The sequence below is a fragment of the Alligator mississippiensis genome, chromosome 11, assembly GCF_030867095.1.
Source record: "Alligator mississippiensis isolate rAllMis1 chromosome 11, rAllMis1, whole genome shotgun sequence".
In the NCBI taxonomy this organism is placed as follows: Eukaryota; Metazoa; Chordata; order Crocodylia; family Alligatoridae; genus Alligator; species Alligator mississippiensis.
In genome coordinates, this window is record NC_081834.1 from 59,885,353 (window position 1) to 59,909,386 (window position 24,034).

Sequence of the window (24,034 nt, forward strand, 5' to 3'; positions counted from 1 at the left end):
ACCGGGCCCTTAAATAACCTCTCTGACCTCAGCAGCCCGGTCCAATCGAAGCCGCCAATACTGGCCACAAGCCGACCAATCTCCCAAGCATCCCTGGCTACCTGGGCCCGCGCGCAGGGCCGGGCCTTTCCCCCCCCTGCCCAGGTGACCAGAGCATCGCCTCCCAGGCGCCAGGCTTTTGTCATGCAGACCAGGTGGGAGATCCCCGCCCTGAGGGATTCAACACCAGCCTCCCAGGCTGGCTGAGACACATCTCTGCAGAGGGGCACCGACGGTGGCATTTCTGCCACACCGTGCACTGTGCTCAGCTGAGCAGGGGGAAGCCATCGGGAGCACGAGAGCCCCTCCGTGAGCGAGGAGGACATCTAGCACCTCCACGGGAGCCTGGCGGCTGTGGAGAGATCCTGCAACATTGCCGAAGCCACCGAACGAGAGTCACCGACCGAGCCGATCCGCCCGCTCGGAGCTGTCCTCCCCCCAGACTTCAGCTTGTGCCCAAAGAAGCAGCATGGGAAGCCCCTCGTGGGTGAAGGGTTCGACAAGGCCATCCATCAGCCCTGCCACGACAAGACTCGCGAAAGAACAGGCACCGTGCGGTCATGGTCCCCCGGTTGCCAAAGGGAGGACGCTTGAGTCGTGCGGGGGGCATTTTGTTACCCCTGCCTCGGCACTTTTGCCGCTCCCCATTTGGGGCCAGGAAGGAATTTTCCCCCTTGTCCCTGGAAGTATCATCTGGGGGTTTCGCCTTCCTCTGAGGCACTGGGGCAAAGTCAGCCCATCCCGGCACCTGCTGTGTGAGCAGCCTGCCTTAGCGCTCCCCCTGAAGGGACAGTCCTTCGAAGGCCGTGCAGGGAGAGACAACGAACCAAAGGCGCCGAGGAGAGAGAGGCTGTAGGCGTTAAGAGTAGCTTTAGAAGAAGAGTAACACTAAGTTTATAATAATAATAAAGTAAGATTGATTCTAATAGCAGGAGTGATCCAGGGAAGGGGTCGGCCGGACGGGAGGCACCCCAGGGAGGCACTCGGAGCCGGGAAGGTGGGCGGGCGCAGGGAGGTGGGCGGCTCAAACCAGGAGCGCCCCCTACTGGCCCGCCACACCCTGAACCCAAGGTGGCTGCTGACCTTGTCCCCGATCAGGAGGCTGGTTTACCCCAGCATGGCATAGAGGAAAACCAGAGCAGCTCTCTTGATGTGCATCCGCCCATGATGAATTGCCAGATTGGTCCGCTGCAGGAACGATCTCTTTTGTTCCTCGGACAAGATCTTTCCCAGCACCTGAAAGCAAGAGGACGCAAGTCTTGGCGCATCTGAGAGCCAGGCTCCATCTCTGGGGCCTGGGACCATGTCACTCTGCACACTTGCAAGTCTCTAACCCGCCGCAGGAAGATCCCTGCGAGCTGGGGAGAAGCAGCAGGCATTTCTCCAGAGCCCAGCACGCAGCCAGCCCAAGGAGACACAGCCCCAGCCCTGCAGCTCGGCGCAGTATCCTCACCTCTCCAACTCCCTGTAGCACTGGACCAGGCTCGGCTCCAGTTGGCACTCGCCAAACATCTCGTTTGCCCCTCGCATGTCTCGGCCTGCAAGGAGTGGAGACACGAGGCTCTGAGCTGCCATCCTAGCTTTGGACCAGGGTTGTGGGATGCACCGTCTGCATTGTGGTCCTGTGCTTGGGATGGGTCTCCTTACCCCTCTGGTGCAGGAGGATTCGAGTGAGCCAATACAAGCTCTCCATGGTGTCGCAGCCGATGGCGCAGGCGCCAGGATCCGCCCACCCCATTGGGGTGTCCCACACGTCCCTCTGCCCCCACCCCACTGGGCTGGCCCCCCGCTCCCACGGCCACTCAAACATGTCACTCGGCCCACCCCCTTGCTCCCTGACCGCACCTTCATCTGCCCTCCAGACACTCGATTCCCCCCGGCCTCTACCAGGATTTCCCGTCTCTGCTGCCCACCAGTGTGCCTGCCCTTCTCTCCCCGGTCCAGCTCCATCTCTCCCCTCCACCCTGGACTCAAGAAACCATTTCCTCCGTCTTCTCCTCTCCTTGCACCGTCCCGTGCTTCCTCCTACTCACCACAATCTTCTCTGGCACGGACGCTTTCCACCCCTGCAGCTCCACAGCCTCGTGTCCCCTCTGCTGCACACCTGCCTGCAGGGTGAGGAGCTCCCGCAGCAGGCGCTGCCCGTCCCTCCTGCGCTGCATCTACCAGGAGCAGGACCGGGATAAAGAGAGGCTGTGAGCCAGGGACCTCCCTGTCCCCCCCAAACCTGCTGTGGGACTCAGGCCTCTTGGGACCCCCAGGGTGCTGCCATGAGTCTCCTCCTAGGCAGGCGCAGAGAGGAGCAGGGCAGTGTCTGTGGCGGGAGGGGACCCAGGTGGGGCTTCACAAACACACCCACCCCTAGCACTGCCCGCGGGCGAGCGTCTCCCCTTGTCAGCTCTGGGTCAGCGGGATGGGCTCCCCTGGGGAGGGAACAGAGGACTGAATGGGTTTCCTACCTTCCCGCGGTCCTGGAGGCGCTGGGTGACACTGAGCGCAGCTTCCTCCGGTGTCCCCTGTTCTTCCCTCTCCTGGTCTTCCTCGTCCTGCATCTTCTCTATGGCCAGACTGGGACTCACTGCAGCAGGAAGGAAAGTGGGGGGTGAGTACTTTGCCCCTGAGGGGAAGACACGTGCAGTGTGGGGGGCAGAGATGGGGCCGTGCTCCCCTCGCCAGCCAAGGGCCCTCTGTCTGCAGAAATCTCCCAGGGCCCTCTCCATCCCGCTCCTCCGCCCCCGCAACCTCACGGCCCCCGTGGCTGAGAGCACACTGGACTGCCCGGCTCTTGTGCCCGGCGCTCCTCTCCTCCGGGCTCCCGCCTGCCCAGGCGCACCCAGGGCCACCTCCACTTGCACCTGGAGGTGGTGGGCTGCTGCAAATGCTCTTCTTTGGTGCTGGCACGTGCTGTTTTTTTACGCCAGCACACGGGGCACAGCCACGTCCTCGCCCTGATGTGCCCCTCCTCTTCATGGTTGGGGGGGTCCAGACGTTCCTGCCCAGGCCCCCTGCTGTGATCTGCTGGCACGAATCCCACCTTGGTGGTCCTCCTGCTCAGCACCCGCCTCAGCCTGTCCATCCTGGCACTGAGCAGGAGCAGTCATCAGCTGGGCTTCAAGGCACCCCTGTACACCCGTCTGCCCCTGAACCTCCTGCTCTCCAGGAGTCAGGCCGGTGTCCCCGGGGATGCCCCCATGCCGCCAGCCTCCTGAAGATTTGGGGATCATGGGCAGGGAAGCCCTGGGCTCAGGGGCAATGACTGGCAGGCAGCTGGTTTGGACACAGCTCCCTTCTCCGGCTACTGACCTCTGGCTCCACGTGCCTGGCTCGGGGCTGAAGCCCCCGGGAGTCCAGGCAGCTCGTGGGATAAAACCCTGCACTGGGATTGGGAAGTGCCCTGCAGAGGAGGGCAGGGACCCCTTCCCTGGGACCTGTGGGTGCCCGTCAGCGCCGCAGCTTTGGGCTCCCTGCCCACTCCGGCCGGGCAGTGCGGGCTGAGCTGGGAGGGCTGGGAGCTCCTGTACCTGGGGATGTTTCCAACCCCGTGGAGCGGCTGTGAGAGCATCAGGGCCGTGCTCACCACCTTGGAGTGGGGCGGACTTTCCTCCCCTTTCTGCAGTCCCCTGCACAGACATGGGATGCCCCCGCATGTCTTAGCGCTGGCTAGAACTTAGCACGGGGGGTCTTAGCGCAGGCTAGAACTCCCCGCTGAAGTGAATGGAGAGCCTGGCACATCCTGGTAACCAAGGATCCCGCTCTGGAGGTGTCTGAGTCCTGCCCAGTGACAAGAGCAGGAGCTGCATGATTGTGCAGAGTGAATTATGATCTCCTGCTGGAGGCACCCGAAGTGCAAGCCTGCTCCCCATGCCATGTACTAGAGAACTGTGTGGCTGGACAGCAGGGTGCCTTCCTCAGCCTGGCTGCAGAAGCCAGGACACTGCTGGCCCCTTCCTGTTAGACTCAAGGCGTCAGACAGACTTTTTACCTTCTGGACATAGTTCAAGGAGCATTGAATAAGACACAAAGAATTAATGGATGTTTTGATTAATCACACAGCCCCTAAACATCCCGCACACATAATGAAGATAATGTGCAGAAACATTTTGTAATAACAATAAGAAAATCTCTTGTTTGGGAAGCTCCTAGATCAGCACTTCTGAACTCCACAGCATCAAGGCACTTCTTGTTGGGCTCCACTCAGCCCTTGCTGGACTCACAGACACCCTCACAAATGCCAGCTCTTGCTTTTCACTCATTTTTGGAATACAGACAAAATACTGGAGCAATTCTCCTGTTGCAGAGAAGTCAGAAAGTGCGCGACGGGTCCCAGTGTTTTTGGCACTCTGGGTTCCCATGTGAAATGCCAGGGTTTCTCTTGCGGATCGTGTTTGCACACCCAGCAGTTCTGACACTGCAGGTTACGCTGGAGGACACTGGCCCCTGCACACCCTGCTGCTCCACCCACGTGCTGGGCAGCTGCTTGCATTGCTGAGGTGCCCTGTGGCTGGGAGCCTGCAGCAGGGGCAGGAGCTTGCTCCCCCGCTCCCAGCTCAGAGCCAGCCTTTCTCGTCGTGGCACGGCAAAGCAAGCGCCATTGCAGGCCCCGTGTGTGGGAAGTGGGGCTCGGAGCAGGGAGCCCTTCGCCGGCTCTCGCAGTGCCCGGGACCTGCTGCCAGGGACGTTGAATCCACCCAGCCTCGGACTTCCGGACGGTCTCCAAGGAGGCAGCAGCAGGAGAGGTCCCGGCCAGGGCCCGGGCAGCCCCTGGACTCGAGGGAAAACGTCTGTGTGACACCTCCCGGGCAACACGGAGCTGCCAGCAGTGTCCTGGCTTCTGGAGCCAGGCTGAGGAAGCACCTGCTCCCGGTCCTGCAGCTCTGCAGCACATCCCATGGGGAGAGGCTTGCAGTTGGGGCACCTCCAGCAGGTGAGTATCGGGATTGGGGTTTTGCATTTCCCACCGAAAAGGGAGTAAAACACAGATTTCCCCCCTGTACCTGAGGAAAACACGGATTTCTCATTTTAATGGAGAAACCCATGGATTGTGCATGTTTGCAAAGAGCTCTCTGCAGGCTGACAGACTTCAGGCCCGCAAGAGGGTTGTGGTGGGGGACCAGGAGGAGGGCGGTCAGGCAGGGGCACTAGGTGCATGTACATGCACATGGCCCGGGCAGCGTGGAGAGCAGCTCTGCAGGTAAATTGGGGGCAGGGATTGAAGCCCCTCTGGGGAGGGAGGCAGGGAGCTGGGCAGGGCTGGGGCGGGGGCTGCTGCCCAGCCAAGCAGTGCGTGGGGTCGGGGCCACAATGTGCGGCCTCAGGGGGCAGGGGTGCTGCCAGCTGCCTGCTGCGGGTTCAGGCTCCTTTCCTGCTGCCCTCTCCCGGGGCCTCTGCAGCCACCAAGCACGGGGAAGCTCCTTGCCACCACGTGCTCCACGCTGCCCTGGCGATGCACTCCCTGCCCGCGCAGCTGCAGCCAGGGGCACAACCCAACGCCCAGGTCCACGGTGCGCCCACCCCCGTTTCACACAGATCTGAGAGGTGTGGGTCCCTCTTGCCCCCCGGGAATACGCCCAGCAGCGGGGAGCTGGCTTCACCCCCAGCCGAGCCCCCAGCATGTAGGCAGCAGTTGTGGGGGGAGCCGGGCTCTGCATTGCTGCAGCCACTGCCTCCTGCAGCCTCCACGCTGCCTGCAGTGGCTTGCTTGAGTGAGGATTAACCCACACAGCTGCCTCAATGACCAGATTGAACCTTTGTTGCTGAACCAGGCATATCATTTTATCAAACTATCAAATTATGCGCGGACGCTACTGGTGCCTTTTGTGATGATGACACGCTCCTGTGAAGTTGGAGCTACTGTGAAGTTGGAGGCAGCGCTTGGTCTCTCATCAAGTCACTGAATAGTGCCACCCTGGCATTTGCACCAGACGTGAGGATGACACCAGGAGCACGCGTGGATTCCTGCGGACTCTGCCCGGGCCTTGGACATTGGATTCAGGAACGTGCATCTTGGGCAGCGGTCTGTGCAGAGGGAACCAATGATAGAAAAGAGACGGCTGGGACCTGCTGGAAGCGGGTGTGCAACTGCCAGCTCTTCACTGGGGTGAGATATGGAGGGGGGCACAGCCCTTATTCCTATGGGTACTGTGGCTTAGTTGGTTAAAGCACCTGTCTCGTAAACAGGGGAACCTGGGTTCAATTCCCAGCAGTGCCTACCTCTTCATAGCTCACTGCAAAGCCCCAGTTTCCTACCTTTGGAGCAGGATTGGTCCTGGTGTCACTATGTAGCTTCCTGGCTCCTTCTTCCCACTTCGTGGGACTTTGGTAGACCCCTCTTCTTGCTACAGCATCTAAACCTGTCTCTAATGAACAAGAAATGGGTTCTCCTGCAGGATACGTGCAGTGTTTAGAGTGGGGCAAAATCAGAAAAAATGAGATCTCTTCCCTGTTTCTATGTGCAACTGCAGGCCTGTGCAATGTAACACCCCTATTCGTCATAGGAAATGCATGTTTCTGAATGCTGTTCTTCTTGTCAAGTGACCATCTCATGTTTTAAAGGTCCTCTTTGGTTGTCTGGGCCAGGCCCAAGTGAAAGGAAACTAGATCCCAGGAGCCGCACCGAGCGCCACAATCCAGATTCCAGGGGCATCCTTTCTGAAATAGGGTTTTTGATTTGGACTTTCCAAATGCATTTAATGGGTCACAGATCAAGGATGGGTAGGAAACCATCAAGGAGAAAAATCATCTAGAAATGGGCCGAGAGAGAGAGAGAAACTGTACGAGAAGCTGAGTCTTGCTGGTGCCTGGGCAACTCCTTTGGACCCTCTGGGTACTTCTACATGAGATGCTTTATTGAGTATTAGATTCATCTGATGTGCATTAAAGCACGGCCGTAAAACCATGCACTAGGCTAACGCATGATCGATCAGTGAAATGTGCATTTTTCTAATACCTGAAGATAGAGAGAGTTTTTACACATGCTCTAGGGTACAGGAGATGGTGCTTTAATTAAAGTGGATCCAAAAGCCACCCAAATTCAGGCACCTAGAGTGTCTCATATATCAGCATCCCCACACTTCAATACGTCAAACAAGCTTTAGTTGTAGTGCCCCTGCCACCATTTTGAAGCACGGGGACACTGCTACATGAGACACGGCGGCTGGCTGTAATCACAGCGTGTATGAGCAGCCTCCTGGCTCATGTACAGTCACCAGCAGGTACTAGATTTAATGCTCGCTAGAGCACCCTGGCTGAGACTCCCTCCAAACAGGGGGCAAGGACGGCTTCTCTGCCACCCCTGCCGGGCTGTAGCTCCCTGGGGCCAGCTTCTGCCTGCCTCCAGCTCGTGGGGGTTTCCTTGGTGGGCCTGTCTGGGCAGCAGCAGTGCTGCACAGGCCCGGCTGGAGCAAGGAGGCTCTGCTGCTTGCTCCCTGGCCCCTGGGCATTGTGCCCCTGTGGTGCGGGTACGTTCTGGCTCCAGCATGGGAGCCAGCCCCTGGCCTTGCTCTGGGGACCTCGTGGGGCATCTGCCTGAAGTCCCTGGCAGAGGAACCCCGTGGACATGGCAGCTTCCCTGCCCCTGAGATGCTCGGTCCTTGGCCCCAACTGGGCAGCAGAAGAGACCACAGACCTTCTGGTGATTTGGGGCAATGCCGAGGTGCAGCAGCAGTTCTGCCAGGGCAGGAGGGCCAATGCTCTTCTCTGAGCAGTGAAGGCTGCATGGCTGCTGCGAATGGTGGTCACTGAGCACAAGAGATGGTCCAGAGTAGCTTGCAGCACCATGCCCTGCATGCAGGAGCAACCCAGCATCCTCACTCGCAGGGACCCAGGCCATGGGCAGCATATCTATTCAAGCACTGGAGGTCTGCCAAAGCCCCCGCACCAGACCAGACCTGCAGAGAAGACCCAGACAAGAGCCCTCAGGCCGGCAGCACCCGTGTCCCGTGTCCTCCCTGCCCCTGGCTTCCTCATCCAGTGCTGGTGCCCGGGTTGACATCTTCCCCACAGCCAGAGCACAGAGGACAGGCCAGGGAGGACACCGCCCATGGCCAGCTCCAGCTCCAGCTCCTTCCTGGAGGGGGTCAGTGGCCGTGTGGCAGGCGGTGGGCCTCTGCCACCCAGCACCCCGCAAGCAGCCAGACCGCCTCCCCGCCACCAAGCGCCAAGGCCACCTGCCAGGACCACCTGCCATGCCCAGCTGGTAAGCCCATCGCGTGGAGGATGGCTGTGAGGGGTGGGGGGCACTGTGGCCACCAGTGCCCATGCCACCTCACAGGCCCACACCTGGCTGCAGGCCTGGCTCTAGGGGCCCCACACAGGCCCCCTTCCCCTCCTCTCCTCGCCCTCCCCTCTTCTTCTCTCCCTGCCTGGCCTCGCTGTCCCCTGCTGTCACGTGCAGAGAAACTCACTGATGGCACCGGTGATCTCCACCTCCGCTGCGGGGGTCAGGGCCTCGTATCACAGGCAGAAGCAGCCCTCCAGGCAGCGACGCACACGGCGGGGAAGTGTGGGATTGCCCGGGGCACCACTGAAGTGCAGAGCCCTGCAACAGGTTCTCATGTGCGCCCGGGGCACCATTGCAGGAGGGCATAGGGGTTGGGCACCCCTCGGTGTGCTCAAACAGCTCCATGTGGCATGACCTGGGAAGTCTCAGTAGGGGCACGCTTGGGGCACAGTGCGGGTAATGCCCCATCCAGCTTTCTGATGAGACATACCGGGGAGAAAACAGGGGCATCACCGGCTCCGTGTCCCAGATGAGTGGGAGCCCTAGTCCCTGTGACCCCGGGCGGCATGAGCCTGCCTCCATGGGAGCAAAGTGCTTGGCGTGCAGAGGAGAAGGGAAGGAGTTGGTCAAGGGCAAGCCTGGCAGGTGGTACCAAGGGCCAGCCCTGGCCTGGCCTGGGGAGGGGTCAGGAAGGCAGGCTGCCTGCAACAAGAGCCAAGCGGGCCACCTGCCCCATGGAGGGAGTGGGGATGGAGGGCTTGTGCAGTGGCCACCCATGACAGGGGCTGCCTGGCTAACTTCCCATGGTCCCTGGGCACCTATACACGCACGACCCCGATCTAAGGCTGGGTGATGCACAGTCCCTGGGTCTAGTGCCCGTTACCTCCGAGAGGTTGCAGTCTCTCAAAAAGAGGCTCTGTCTTCTCCTCCTCCCTGCCTTCTCAGGCAATGAGGGATGCCCTTCCTCTAACTGGCCAAGCTTTGAACCTGGCCTCTCCTTTCCCTGGAGCAGTCCCATAAGGAGAGGCCTGACCCTCCTCAGCCCGGGACCCTCGGGAAGCAGCTCTTCCCTCTGGCCCCTTTCCCCTTTGCCCACAAATCGTCTTGACCTTCACATCACAGTCCTTTCCACTGCAACCCCTTACAGTCCCCTGTTACAGGGCATGTCTACATGTGGCGCTAGGTTGCCGTAGCAACACACTACAGTGATGTAGCGTCTGCAGGTGTCTGCACATAACCAACAGCATGTCACCACAGCGACGTGCTCCCCTGGTGTAGCACTCTGCTAAAAATAACACTGTGCCACACGTAATGGCATACTACGGGCTGTTACTGCGCCATGATGTAACACTTGCAGAAGGAAGTACTACATCATGGTGCAAGAAGAACACTGCCGTAGTGACACATGTACAAGTGTCCACAGTGTCCTCGCTCTGCAGGTCCAGCAGCTGTGCGTGGGGGAGAGGCACCAGCTGCCACCAGGGATGCAGGTTGAGGAATGGTGCCCCGATGACCAGACCCTCTGAATGCACCGTCTCCACCAGCACCAGGCGTAGGACAGCACCCTCCTGCTGGGCAGCTGGGCACCGTCATGGAGGAGTGGCTGGCCAACCTGCCGGCTTGGCACCCGGTGGCAGGAGCAGGGGAGCAGGAGAGGGAGGCATGTGAGCAGCAGAGGTGGGCGAGCAGGAGCAGGTGGCCAGCGAGCAGGAGAGGAACCTGGCTTCTGGGGTTGAAGAGAAGCGCGTTGCCGTCCAGCACAGCATGGGGCCACCCAAGAGCTGCTTCTAGAGCAGACAGCCTCTGAATCACAGCGTCCTAGTCCCTAAACACTGGAGGCTGCAAGTGGAAGAGGAACCGTGCAAAATACCCTGGTCTGACCCGGTTTGCTCTGCCTTTCAGCATCCGCTGTCTAGCACCGTGTGCCACGGGAGGCTGGATGCAGGATCTGTGGTCTCACCCAGTAAATGGCAGTCCTTCTGCAGTGCCAGAAGAAAAGCATTCATTGTCCACCGTTGTTTTGAGAACACATGGGCGCAGGCAGGGAAGCCCGTCCTTGGGGAAAAAGGGCACCAAGAAACCCCAGTGGCCCAATGGATAAGGCACTGGCTTTCTAAGCCAGGGATTGCGGGTTCAAGTCCCTCCTGGGGTGGTCTTGTTAACCTTTAACCAAGGTGCAGATGAGAAGGCAATGAACATATGTTCACAGGCTTCTTCTAAGTAACCAGTTCCAGTGCTTCACCACCCTCATAAGGAGGGAGGTTTTACTAACATCCAACTTAACCCTCCCTTGCTCAACTTTGAGCCTATTGTGCCTTCTTCTTTCATCTGTGGCCCCTGAGAGCAGTCCAGCTTTGTGCTCCTTGAAACCACCCTGCAGGTATAGATTCATAGATGTCAGGGTCAGAAGGGACCTCAAGAGATGATCGAGTCCGACCCCCTGCATAGGCAGGAAAGAGTGCTGGGTCTAGATGACCCCAGCTAGATGCTTATCCAACCTCCTCTTGAAGACCCCCAGGGGAGGGGAGAGCACCACCTCCCTTGGGAGCCCGTTCCAGACCTTGGCCACTCGAACTGTGAAGAAGTTCTTCCTAATGTCCAGTCTAAATCTGCTCTCTGCTAGCTTGTGGCCATTATTTCTTGTAACCCCCGGGGGCGCCTTGGTGAGTAAAGCCTCACCAATTCCCTTCTGTGCCCCCGTGATGAACTTATAGGCAGCCACAACGTCTCCTCTCAACCTTCTCTTGCGGAGGCTGAAAAGGTGCAGGTGCCCTAGTCTCTTCTCGTAGGGCTTGGTCTGCAAGCCCTTAACCGTACCAGGTAGGTAAAGGCTGCTATCAAATCCCTTCTCAGTCTTCTCTTTTCCAAACTCAATACACCCAGTTCCCTTAGCCTCTCCTTACAAATCCTGCCCCCCAGTCCCACAGCCGTTTACTCTCTCCAACTTGGCCACATGCTTTTTGTACAAGCCTCACGGGGGTGTGTTTGGCAGGGCACTTGTCAGGAGGCATTACAGACCCTGCTTGTCCTGGCTACAATCCTCTGCTGCACCCTTAGCTTGTTTGGAGCCTCTGAGTTTGGGAGCTGCACCAGACACAGCCGAGCTGAGTGGTCCTGCCCTGCACCAGGATATGCACCATTCAAGGTGCCAGGCAGCCAGGGTTCAAGCAAGCAAGCAAAAATGAATCATGAAAAGATTGTGACAAAATTAATTTGTTTTTCAAAATAATCTTAATCTCCCCCTTGCTGCTTGCTGCCCTCCAGTTCTCTCTCCATCCTCCTCATGACCAGCATTGACCGCCTCCACCATCTCCGTGGGCATCCCTCTGCACCTGTAGGGATTTCAGCCCAGTGTCGTCATGCTGAGGGCCTGCCAGGGCCTCTTTCTGGCTCACGTGGGCTGTCAGGCCAGGACTGTTTCCATTACACAGTGTGGAAATGCTGCTCTTAGCAGGGAGCCCCCAGAGCGCCCACATTGCTGGGCTGCAGAAGGACACTCTTTGCTTGCCAGCCTGCTGTTCCCACGCGTCCGGCACTTGCGGCTGCCTAGCGGGTGCTGGGTGCTGTGCTCCGTCCTGACCTCAGTGCTGCTCGTGTCAGCCGCACGCGCGCTGGGTGTGCCCTACAGACCCCGAACACAGCAGCAGCGTAGGCAAGGATTTGATGACTGAGCACCTGGGAGTCCCCATGCTGCCCCTGGCCTGGCCTGAGCCAAGTGCTTTGGAGCCTGAGCTCCAGCTGCCTCCATGGTTTTTGTTTCCAAGCTGACCTAACTCCTACACGTGTACTGAGCTATCCAGGTGCCCCATCGCTGTCCTACTGCCGCACCAAGGGACTTGTCCTGCTGTGGGTGCTGGCAGTCCTGGTCCCTGGGATCATCGTTCTGCACGTGGTCACCAGGAGGAAGCATCAATGTGACTGAGAGGAGAAGAGATGGGGACGGGTGGAGGGACTGCCATCCCATCCTGACCTTTCCCCAAGCCCCTCACAGCGTTGGAGTGTCACTGAGGCAAAACTGAAAACTTTTCTACCCTGGGCAGAGATGCCAGAGAGCGTCTGCATGTGTGTGTGTGTATGTGTGTGTGTGTGTGAGAGAGCACATGCATGCATGCACGTGTGTGCATTTCTTGCCTTCTCTAGAGATGCAAAGGCCCTTGCTCCTGCTGCTGCCACCACTCGGTGTCTTTTTGCCGTGGTTGCTGCTGTGGCAGTGTGGGCTCCCCAGGAGCTGCCATTGTGGTGCCTCCTCTAAACCTGCACCTGGAGCTCGCTCGCACTTGCCTCCCACTGGTCACACCACTGGACTGACAGACTCGCACACTCAGCCCACAGACCGAGGAGCTGGTCTGCCCCACGGCTTTGGCTGCAGCCTCCAGGTGCAGAGGGAGCAGCAGCTGTTCCTGATGCCCCTGGAATGGGCCCTCATTGCTTGCAGGTCTGTGCTCCAGTCCTGGCCCCCAGGAGCCTGCCTGCGCCTGCTCTGTGGTGGGTACAGGCTGCCGCCTCAAGCGCCCCCTTGTCCCATGCACTGTTCTGGCCTGGCACCTTCATCAGTTCCTGTGTGGACGCAGCTGTGCAGGCTTGATTGCAGTTTTCCTAATTAAAGAGCATCCAAGATCCAAACCTAAGGTCTGCTCCTCCTCGGACGTCTCCTCCACAAGAACACAAGAACTGCTGCTTCTCGGGGCTGGATGAGAGCTGGGTGAGGGGCTGTTCTTGCCTGGTGTAGGACGGGGGGCACAACAGGGCCAAGCATGACAGTGTGTTCTGGTCCTGTCACATGTGAGCTTTTGATCCTGCCATTCCCCCACTAGTGTGGCCCCCAGAGCCCTGCTCCAGGACGGGAAACCAAGAAATCCCAAGTATTAGCAAAGAAATTATCCTTTAAGGGAGGGAATATGGGCCTGGGCGTGAGAGCAGTAGGCACCACTCATGAATGTCTCATGCCCCGGCGGCAGAACCTCTTCTGCAGTGACATTCAGCAAAATCAAGTGCAAGCCCTGCGCTTGGGATGGAGGAACCACATGCACAAATACAGACTGGGGAGTGACTGGCTGGGTGGCAGTGCTGCAGAGGGCCTAAGGGTTACAGTGGACCCTGAGCAGAGCGTCAGCCAGCCCTGTGCTCTTGTTGCAAAAAGAGCCAGCAGCCTCCTGGGTTGCATTAACAGGAATGTCACCTGCAAATCATGGGGAGTGATTCTCCTGCTCTGTTCAGCATTGCTGAGGCCTCCCCTGGGGAACTATGTCCTGGTTCGGGCCACACGATTCAAGAAGGCTGTATCGGGAGTTGATTATGAAAGGGCCCCTCACCAAGTGCTGAGATGCAGGGGCTTGTGGGGTGGGGCATGCTGGAGGCTAGGTCTACAGCACCCCCTGTCATGAAAGAGCCAGGGCCCGGTGCCTGCATGGGTTATGGTTGATGCCCTCCCAGGGGCGAGGTCTCCAGCCTGGGGCCCAGGTGTAAGTGGGTGTGAGGGGCAGAGAAAGGGAAAGGGTTAGAGGCGCCTTTCTCCTTGTCATTGGCAGGGCAGAAAGGCTTTTCTTCCTGCTGGGATATTTTGGCAGGTAGAAATCCCCCCGCTGGGGTCAATGATGTTGTTTTGGGGCGTCCAAAACACTTCATGACATGGGGCTAAGCCAAAACCCTGGGCCCAGCCAGTCGCCATGAGGAGACGGGGTCACGGCATCCCCAGAACAAGGGGCGCCTGCAGCCAGTCCACAGCAGGGCCGCGGTGCCAGCTGGGCTCAGGGAGGCAGTGCGGGCACCGTCCCCTGGAGCCACAGGCAGCAGCCCCGGCCTCTCCTCTGCAGCCCGTAAAAGCCAGAGCCAGGCCTCGGTCTCCTCGTCCAGGCCAAGGCGAGTTCGTGCTCCTCATGGCTCCTTCCCTTCCCTCCTACTCGGGTTTTGCCTCCTGGCCCTGACTCCAGGCAGACCCGGGGCGTTCCCTGCTCCTCAGGCTGGTTTGCCCTTTGCCTCTGGGTTTGCTTTTCTGCTCCCGGTTCGCCCTTGGCTGCCGTTGTCTCTGGGTCACAGTCTGAGCCCAGGTTGTCCTGACTTGGCTACGGCTTCCAACCCCAGTCCCACCCCGGCCCCTCCGAAACCTAGCACCTTGGGGAGCCGATCTGGACTACCCCTGTGCTTTGGGCAACTAACTCCTGGGCTACACCACCCGTGCCGCAGTGCCGAGCTCTTCCTCTGCTCACGCTTCTCACACACGTGTGCCGGGAACTGTTGGAGCAGCAGGAGCGATGGGCAGGGGTAGACAGTGGGAAGCGTTGAGCTGTGTTTGTGCTGGGGATGGGTCAGCCGCCTGGAGTTGTATTTTGGACACAGGTAGGTAGGTTTGGCTCAGGTAATTCATGTGGGAGGGTCCCTGGGCCCCCACCTTGGTTGGGTTTGGGAGCGCTCCTCGCAGCGGGGTGAGGCTTGGGTATTGGAGGGATCCTCTTGCTCCAGGGCACTTTGGGGATCTCCGGACCTCCTGGTGGGGCTCTGCCCCGGGGTTTGAGGCCTTTGCAGGCAGGTCCCTTCAGTCAGGTAGTTGGCAGTGTGCTGCACGGGGCTGCTGGAGTAGCCTGAGCTAGGGTTAGGGAATGGGATAGTTCAGAGCTGCCTTGGTGGGATGCCTGGAGGGCTATTTAGGACGTCTGTAGGTAGCCTCCTCCATCCTAATCATACGAGGCTGCAGCTTGGGCCCCCACACGGGGTTGGGTCTGGTAGGTTGAAAGCGGTGGGGTCAGGCTTGGCTGTGGAGGGCTCCTCTTCCTCCCGGTGCGTGTTGCCAGGAAGGGATCTCCCAGCTGAGCTCAGTGGTGGGCTTTTGGGCTTTCCCCAGGTTTGGGGATGCAGATATTGTGGTCACGGCCCGGGGGCTCCTGGAGACAGCTGAGCTCAGGCTGGGCAGAGAACAGGAAGGTTTGAAGCTCTTTTCCCTTGGCAATGGGAGTTGTCCGAGGGCTGTTTCCAGGACACGAGCAGTTTGCCCAGTCCCTGCTGAGTGGACGTGGGATGAATCCTGGACCCCCTCGCGTAGGCTTACATTTTGGAAAGCAGTGGTGTCGGCCTCCGCAGGGTACTTGGGGGGCTTTCCCAGCTACTGCCTGGCAGCAGCTTGCCCAGGGTCTCCTGCCTGAGGTTGCTGCAGAAGCTCATGCTGGGATTGGGGTTGGGGCTTTGGCTGGTGACAGAGAGCAGGAAAACATGGAGCTGTCTTTCTGCTCAGGGTTCGTTGGACTCCCTCTTGGTACCATATTTCGGAGAGAGATCCTTTTATTCAATTATCTGTATTGTTTCTCTTTAGTGTCTATAGCCAGCAGTATTAGCAGTACTAGGAGTTAGTGTTAGTATTCTTTCAAATTAGTATAGTTAGTTGGTAGTTAGCACTCATATTTATTAGCATTATGAGGACATAGTTGCCCATCATGTTAACAATAACCCCCTTATTTCCTAAGCATCCTGGCCACAAAGGAGCAGTTCACAGACTGTGCCGGTCCGCAGCTTGCTGGGAGTTTTCTCATGTCTGCTCCTCCTGGCTGCCAAGTCTTGCAATCTGGATCTCTCTCTCCATTGCTGGAGTATTTTCCTGACGCAGGACAAGGCCTCCAGTCCCCCACACCCTCCTCCCTGGGCCGTCCTAGCGCCTGGGCACTGAATGAGCAGAGCTCTCCCTCGGGGAGCAGTGATGCCGCTCGTCCTTGCCTGCTCCTCGGGGAAGCAGGACACGGGGACTGTGGGTAGCGCTGAGCTGGACGAGCCCCTGCGGCTTGCCCACGTCCTGCTGGGGACTTGTTTCGAGCCTGGGGGAGAGGCTGGGCCCCAGGTTGGTTTCTGTGAAATATCTGCTGTGTGTGCCTGTGTTGTTTCACCGCTCCACCCAGGAGCAGCACATGCCATCTGCACACGCATCCTCAGCCTCACCAAGGCAGTTTGTGCCTGAAAGTCTGAAAAGAAGAATTTTCCCACCTATTTATTTGGTGCAATAAAAGAGATCACGTTCACCCCAAGAGCCGTGTCTGCCCTGTCCTCGCACCAGGACACGAGCTCACACCCACCGCCGGAAGTCAGCGGCAGAAATTCCCGTACTCCTTTCTGCGCGTGCCCCGGGCAGCCGAAGTGCGGGGCAGCACCACTTGGGGCATCTTCCCTTGGCTGCTGTCCCGAGCAGACGCTCCTATCTCGAATTCAGTCGCCTGTGTTTCACTAAAGCACGTTTACCAGAAAGACATCCCATCCTGATTTGAAGATGTCAAGAGATGGAGACTCCACCTTAGGTGGAGAGCACATACTTATCCCAAATTACAGCCATTACAAGGTATAAGAATTACCTGCTAATTACAGACCAAATACACAGTGCAACTTTATTGATGCAGCATCAGTCACACACACATTAGGTATATTCTATATATCTGGCTTGTCCAACATATGGCCCGCGGGCCGCCAAGCCATTTTCCCTGGCCCAAGGTCCCTCGCTGGGGACAGGCGGGTGGGGGAGCTGCTCACCCCTCGGGGCCGGGCTCATCTCCCCTGCGGGCGGCCGGGCACCACGGTGAGCAGGGCCGTACAGGCGAGGGGCTCCAGTGCAGAGGGATGGGGATATGAAGCCATTTATTTCTCCCCTTCGGTCTCTGGGGCAGGGGCTGGCTGGATGCAGAGTGGGTCCCTCCCTGCCTGCCCCTGCCCACCAGCAGCTACCATGAACCTGGCAGTAGGGCCGCACAGGCAGGGTCTCTCTGGCCGGCCCAGGACAGAGGGTGTAAAGGGGTCTTTGTCTTGGGTTATAATAACTGACTGGCCTGTGGGGCTAGCTGACAGCGCTGCCCATGTGGGACCCAAACCCAGTAATGGCTGGGCTGCCCCAGCCATGACACACAGACACCGGGACTGGCCCCAGGAGACAAAAGTCCTAGTCCTGCCCTGACTCCCCATCGGCATTTGAGGTGCACTTGGCATACGATGGCAGCACCTGCACGTGTCAGGCTGTGCCGTACATATTATGACTATACCTGATGGGTGGGGGTCCATGTCGACACCACAGTATCATTACATTGTAATAAAATGGCGATTTTGAATTGGTGAGTTGTTTTTAACTTCACCTGTCTCTGCCAAACTCGTTTTTCTATGACTAAAATTAAGTTTGGCTCTATTAGCCACAGGGCCTACGCTACGCTCAAAAAATGGCGAATCAGAGGAAATGAAAATTGATGCTGAATGTCGAGTTTTCAGGGATAGTTGGACCGCTGATTTTTGTGTTGTTGAACAAAACGGGAACATCCTGTGTCTGATTTGCCAAGAGAAAGTGGCTGTCGGCAAGGAGGACAACGTGGAGCGCCGTTATTCTACAAAACACACAAAGAAATGTGGCAGCGCGGTGGGCGCAGTAGACTTGCTCGGGTGAAGTCTCTAACACGGAGCATGACCGGGCAGCCGTCTGCTTTCAGAGCTGCGAGGCAGAAGTCGGAGGCAGCGACCACGATCCATCTCCTGATATCCGAGGCAATAGCGAAGAGAGGGAAACCACTGTCCGATGGAGAATTTGTGAAAGATGGCTTGGGCAGATTTACTGATAAACAGTCAATCCACACGTCCAAGCCTTCATTCACAAGCTGCAGTTGTTTCAGAAACAGTTGAATAAGAAGAATGTCACCCATCTCACAATACCGTTAACGGGATGTGCTGGGACTGTGACCCATGACAAGTTTTCTGCACCGATCGGCCGTCCGCTGGACGAATTCAAACAAAGACGTGCGGATTTCAGGGAACGCAGCGACGAGCTGGACCTGTTTGCAGATGCGTTTGGAGCGGATGCCACCGATGCTCCTGGCACGATCCAAATGGCACTAATTGACATCCCAAATAACAGTGCCTTGAGGAGAGCTTTTGCCAAACAGGACCTACTGACATGTTATAGTCAATGTGTTACGTGGCACTCTTTCCCAGATCTATTCAGTCACGCACTTCGGTTCATTGCCCTGTTTGGCAGCACGTATTGCTGGGAGCAGCTTTTCTCAAGACTGAAGAACATAAACACAAAATCAAGATCACTTTGGGCAGACGGACATTTATCTGGAGTACTCCGCATCGCCACATCGAGTGTGCCGGCAGGTACTGATAACTGCTGCAGGCAAAAACAATGCCAGGTATCACACTAAAGAAACCAGTGTTCATTGTAGTTTTCAGAAAGTTAAGAAGAGTAGACTTGTACACGTCATTGCTTTACACTGTTTTGTACACGTGCAGCGTGGATGGGAGCTGCTCGTTTTCTTGAGACTTGATAACGGTTGTATTGACACCTGTCTCTTTTTTTGCCTGGATAGTTCCTGTTGTAACCGAATGTCCCAGTTACGAACGCACTGGAGAGCTGTGCTGTACGCTTGTTTAAGACTGACCAATATGCTCAAGAGCAGAGCCCGAGCGATCTGGGCTCCAGCGTGAATTTGGAGCAGGTAAAATCTGTGTACAAATACTGTCCAGGGCTTGGATCGGGTTTGCTTCTGTTTCTCTTTGTGCGGGGTTGGGGGCTCAGCTTGTTAAAGATGTGATGTCCGCTGACACTTGGGGAGGACGAGGTAAAACTAACCAGACACCTCCACAGACCTACTCTAGGCCGATGAATAGACCCACACGATCCTACAGGGAGCCCCAGGGGAAAAGACAGACTGGCAAAGACATGAAACCTCCCGCTCTATCAGATATATTACTAGAGCCTCTCTTCTTCCTCAGACCCAAAGATATCACTGAGCTTATACACTTCGTCCTCACACACAACAATTTCACTTTTAATAATCAACATTTCCTCCAGATGATGGGAACAGCTATGGGCACTAAAATGGCCCCACAGTATGACAACCTTTTTATGAGCCACCTGGAAGAAGACTTCCTCAAGAACTGCACCATCAAACCCTTGCTGTACTTCCGATAGATCGATGACATCTGCATCATTTGGACTGAAAACCTGCAATCTCTAATTGAGTTCCACCAGAAATTCAACAGTCACCATCCCTCCATCCGACTTTCCCTAGAATACTGCAGCACCAGCATCTCCTTTTTAGACACAATGGTCAGTATCCAGAAGGGTAAAATACAGACCACAGTATACAAGAAACCCACAGACCAACACACATATCTGCACAGAACCAGCAATCACCCGAAACACACCAAAAAACCTGTGATATACAGCCAAGCCCTCAGATCCCACCGCATCTGTACTGAAGAGCACACCCGGGATCGCCACCTCACCAATCTTAAAAAGGCTTTCACCCAGCAAGGACACTCCTCCAGAGAGAGAGATCACACGTTTGAAAGAGCCACCCGGATACCACGTGAAGAACTGCTGCAGTACAGAAGGAAAACACCCACAAATCGCACACGGCTGGTTATGACATATCACCCCTCCCTCGAACCCGTACGGAAAATCCTCAAAAAATTGCAACCCATATTAGAAAAAGACCCTATTCTTAAAAAGATCTTGCCAGAGCCACCCATCCTAGCCTTCAGACAAGCACCGAACCTCGCCAACCTCCTCACCAGAAACAAACTTCCTTAAGACCAGAACACACCAAAAGGGTCCAGACCGTGCCAGGACAAGCAATGCAAAACCTGCCCCCACATCTCCACCGCCCCCACGATTACTACACCCCACAACAGAGCCATCAGCATCCCAGGATCTTACAGCTGCACCTCCAGAAATGTGATATACCTCATCCAATGCACCAAATGCCTTGATGGAAAATACGTGGGGAGTCCAGACAACAACTGCGCACCAGAATGAACGCACACCGGACATCTATCAAAGACAGAAACACCCAATTACTGGTGGGGGCACATTTCTCACAGGAGGGCCACTCTCTCCCCAATCTCTCAGTCCTGATCCTCCCTCAGCTTCCCGCAGGAGCCATGACTTGATTTTACCTGCACTGCTGCCGTGCCCCGAGGTGTCACAGGGCTGCCCTCTGCCGACACGCGGTGTTCATCCACCCGGAGCTTAAAAGAAGAATTCAAATCCATATCACGCAAAACTAGTGTCACAGGCTTACTGAGACTACCGGAGTATGTAAGTGCAGGACGGGCTTTGCAAGAATTGAATCTCAAAGGAGCATCTCAGTTAGACACCTGTAGCAGGACTACAGCCCACTGGTTCAAACTCAGCTGTTTTGGTTTTTTCATTCCAGTTTATACTTGACTAACACAGAGCTTGGACACTGGAATGACATTTTAAATGAGGAGTCCAGCCATTGACTACGAACTTGGAAAAAACTCAGTTTAAGCAGAAGTCTGGGGACAGAAGGATTAACATTTTATCTTTTGTATGTTAGGAGCTCATCTGACTCCCATTACCATTGCACCCACGTGCCTTACAGCCTACGGTGGATGTATCTTCACAGCTTCCCCGTAAGGTAGAGAAGGATCATTCCCACTCACGGTCAGCGCACTGAGGCACAGAGGGACAAAAGGATGTGCCCAAGGTCAGCAGGGCAGGCTGTGGCAGAGGGTGGAACGAAGCTCAGCTTCCCAAAGTCCTTAGGTAACCGGTGACTGTGTTACCTCTCGGTAGAGCTTGCGTCTCCTCTCCTTTGCATGAAATGCAGGAGTAACCACAAACGCATGAAATACGCACCAGAAAGATAAGACTGAAGGCCAATGTTTCTATGATGAGGAATAGGAATGACTGGATCATTTCTTTTAAAAATTAGAGGAAAAGCCTCCATACGTTTCTCTTTCATACACCTCACTGCAGGATCACCATGCAACACAGCTTTGCTTCCCAAAGGCCAAAAAAACCCAACAATCTTTCTGCCTGCAAAACAATACAGTTTAAGTCTTTTCAAAGGTTTGGCTTCATTCAAATGATTTACATGTGTTGTTTCAGTACAAGACACAAGAGGCATGCAGAGGAAATGTATGAACTCAACACAAGTCGCACCTTCGACTAATTTAAGTTATAAAGTTAAAGTAAAGAAAAGAAAACGTTTTCTATCAATGACTAGACAGAGATCAATAGGATAATCAAGCTGCTTTAAAAGCCTACAGCAATCAACAGTAATTGAATATAGTTTTGCTGTCATTTCATCATCTCTCATACTTTTTAATTAGTCACCAAGCTTCAACTAACCTTTGGCTGGCTTCTGGGTAAAAATTAGCTTCCAGGACCTAATGACAAGGTGCCGGAGTGGTTAAGGCGATAGGCTATTAATCCTTTGGGCTCTGTATGTGTGGGTTCAAATCCTAGCCTTGTCATGAGTTACTTGTGTAAATCAGGGCTGAACCACTGATTGTCCTTCTGCTGACTTCACTAGGAGCCAGACTGTCAAATGGTGAAAGTTGGGCAAGTGTATGCACTGGGCACATATGTCTTTTGGGGGCTCTGGGCTCCAGGCAAGTGGGGAAATGTTAGCAGCCACACCTGCCATGCCCACACCAGGCCAGCCCACATAACACACATCCTACCTCAAAAAGTAGTCACTTCACAAGAGGTTGTGGTGGAGCAGCGCAGTGGGAACACCAAGTGGGCACTGTGCTCCCCACACACCTTGTCATCCCATTCCCAGTCTGGCCTTTCCCCTGGCAAGGCTTAGAAAGCCCCAGGAGTTTGGGGGATCTTGGGGCGGGGGGCACTTGGCAGCAAGCTGAGCAGCTGCCTGGACAGGCACCAGGAAGGAACAACCCTCCCCAGTAATGGGATTTCTCTGCCCTGCGCGTGGCAGGTCTCACCCCGCAGTGTTTTATCATGCACCCGCGTTCACCCCGCTGGCCCTTTTGCTCCAGCCTGACCCTCTGATCCCTGCGCGGCTTGGGAATGTCTTCCATTTTCTGCCGCCCGGGGGGATTCCCTACCCAAGACGGCTCCCGTGAAGAGCACGATACCGCGTGGATGAGCCGCTGTTGGTGATGGACAGGAGGGGTTTCGGAGCAGGGGGGACCAAAGGGGTCACCTCTGTGCAAGTCCTCGTGTCCTTCCCACCAAGGGGCGGAGGGGACACGCGCATTCAGGGCCCTCATTATCCCCCACGGGTGGTAAAAGGCTGTAAATTATTGTAGCCATTTCCCCGAGATGTTCGTCACCACCCTTCTCTCCGAAACGTCACACAGAGACATTTGGGGTGCAAGAGAGACGAGTGTACATTCGAGTATGCACAAGGAAGAGCTTTCCAGTCCAGGCTCACAGGTCATTTCCAGATATTTCGTACTTTCTTAAATCAAATGGCTCTTTTTTTGAACCCGAGCATCCCTGGGGAGAAGTAAAACCAGGCCAGATGGCAAGTTTCAAACATCAGCCTTTCCATACAGACCACCGTAGGCAGCACGAGTTACAATCACCTCCGAGGAAACACTGGCATTTCTGCCGAACTTGTGCAGAGCTGGAAGGGTCTTGCGCAGACTTCCCCAACAAACTCGGAAACATTGTGGGATGAGGCTTGTTGGGCTGACAGTGTTTAAATCTTTGACCTCAGGAAGTGCTCCCCAAACTTTGCCTCCATATGAAGGAAGCTTACACCAGGAAACTACGGCTATGGACCGCACCCAGAGTGGTGGCGGATGGGTCCTTCTCGGCCTGGAGGGAGGTGGGAAGTGGGGTCCTGCAGGGTTCAGTCGTCGGACCGGTATTATTTAATATCTTCATCAGTGATTTGGACGAGGGTGTGGACAGCACTCTCTCCAAGTTGGCTGATGATACCAAGTTATAGGGGAAAGTTAGTACACCGGAGGGCCGGGAGCAGATTCAGGCCGACCTGGACAGGTTGGATCAATGGGCAGAGAGAAATAGGATGCAATTTTAATAAAGATAAATGCAAGGTACTCCACCTGGGAAGGAGGGCCCACAGCACACCTATAGGTTGTGGAGTGTCCTTCTCAGCAGCTCGGAGGCAGAGAGGGATCTTGGAGTCATAATCGACTCCAAGATGAACAGGAGCCGGCAGTGTAACGAGGCCATCCACAAGGCCAATCGCACTCTGTCATGCATGAGCAGGTGCATGACTAATAGCTCAAGGGAGGCGATGCTCCCCCTCTATGCGGCACTGCTCAGGCCGCAGTTGGAGTACTGCGTCCAGTTTTGGGCGCCGCACTTCAAGAGGGACGCGGGGAATCTGGAGAAGTCCAGAGGAGGGCCACTCGCATGATTAGTGGCCTTCATGATAGACCCTACGAGGGGAGGTTGAGAGAGCTGAATCTCTTCAGCCTTCACAAGAGACGGCTGAGGGGAGATCTTGTGGCCGCCTATACATTTATTAGTGGACGTCAACGGGGAATAGGGGAAGTGCTGTTTGCTAAGGCGCCCCAGGGAGTGAGTAGGAACAACGGGTGTAAACTAGCTGAGAGTGGATTTAGGTTAGATGTTAGGAAGAAATGTTTCACAGTAAGGGCGGCCAGGATTTGGAGTGGGCTCCCAAGAGAGGTGGTGCTGTCACCTAGCTTGGAGGTCTTCAAGAGGAGGCTAGATAGTCACCTGGCTGGGGTCATCTGACCTCGGCCCTCTTTCCTGCCGGGGCAGGGGGGCGGACACGATGATCCATTGTGGTCCCTTCCGACTCTACAATCTATGAATCTATGAATCATCTTCTCTCCAACGGGCCATGGTTTGCTGTCCGGTGAGCTCTTCGGGGGTGACAAAGAGTTTGGCCCCGGCTGCTATCACTTTTATATAAACACCCTTAGGTCTCAAGCGGACTGTGATCTTCAGGGTTCAGTAATGTTGCCGAATCTGGACTCCATTTCCTCGTAGTTTACCCTTGAGGTTTCTAACAAGCTCCGCGAGAGTTCACGTGCGACGTAGTGAAA

The 24,034-nt window shown here is 56.2% G+C and overlaps 2 non-coding genes across 2 annotated transcripts; both read left to right on the forward strand.

The window, feature by feature from the left end:
- Nucleotides 1-6,173: 6,173 nt before the first annotated feature.
- TRNAT-CGU (transfer RNA threonine (anticodon CGU)) lies at nucleotides 6,174-6,247 on the forward strand. The gene has a single exon. It is a non-coding gene; the product is annotated as a tRNA-Thr (tRNA).
- A 4,089-nt stretch (nucleotides 6,248-10,336) lies between these two features.
- On the forward strand, nucleotides 10,337-10,409 carry TRNAR-UCU (transfer RNA arginine (anticodon UCU)). The gene has a single exon. It is a non-coding gene; the product is annotated as a tRNA-Arg (tRNA).
- Nucleotides 10,410-24,034: the final 13,625 nt, after the last annotated feature.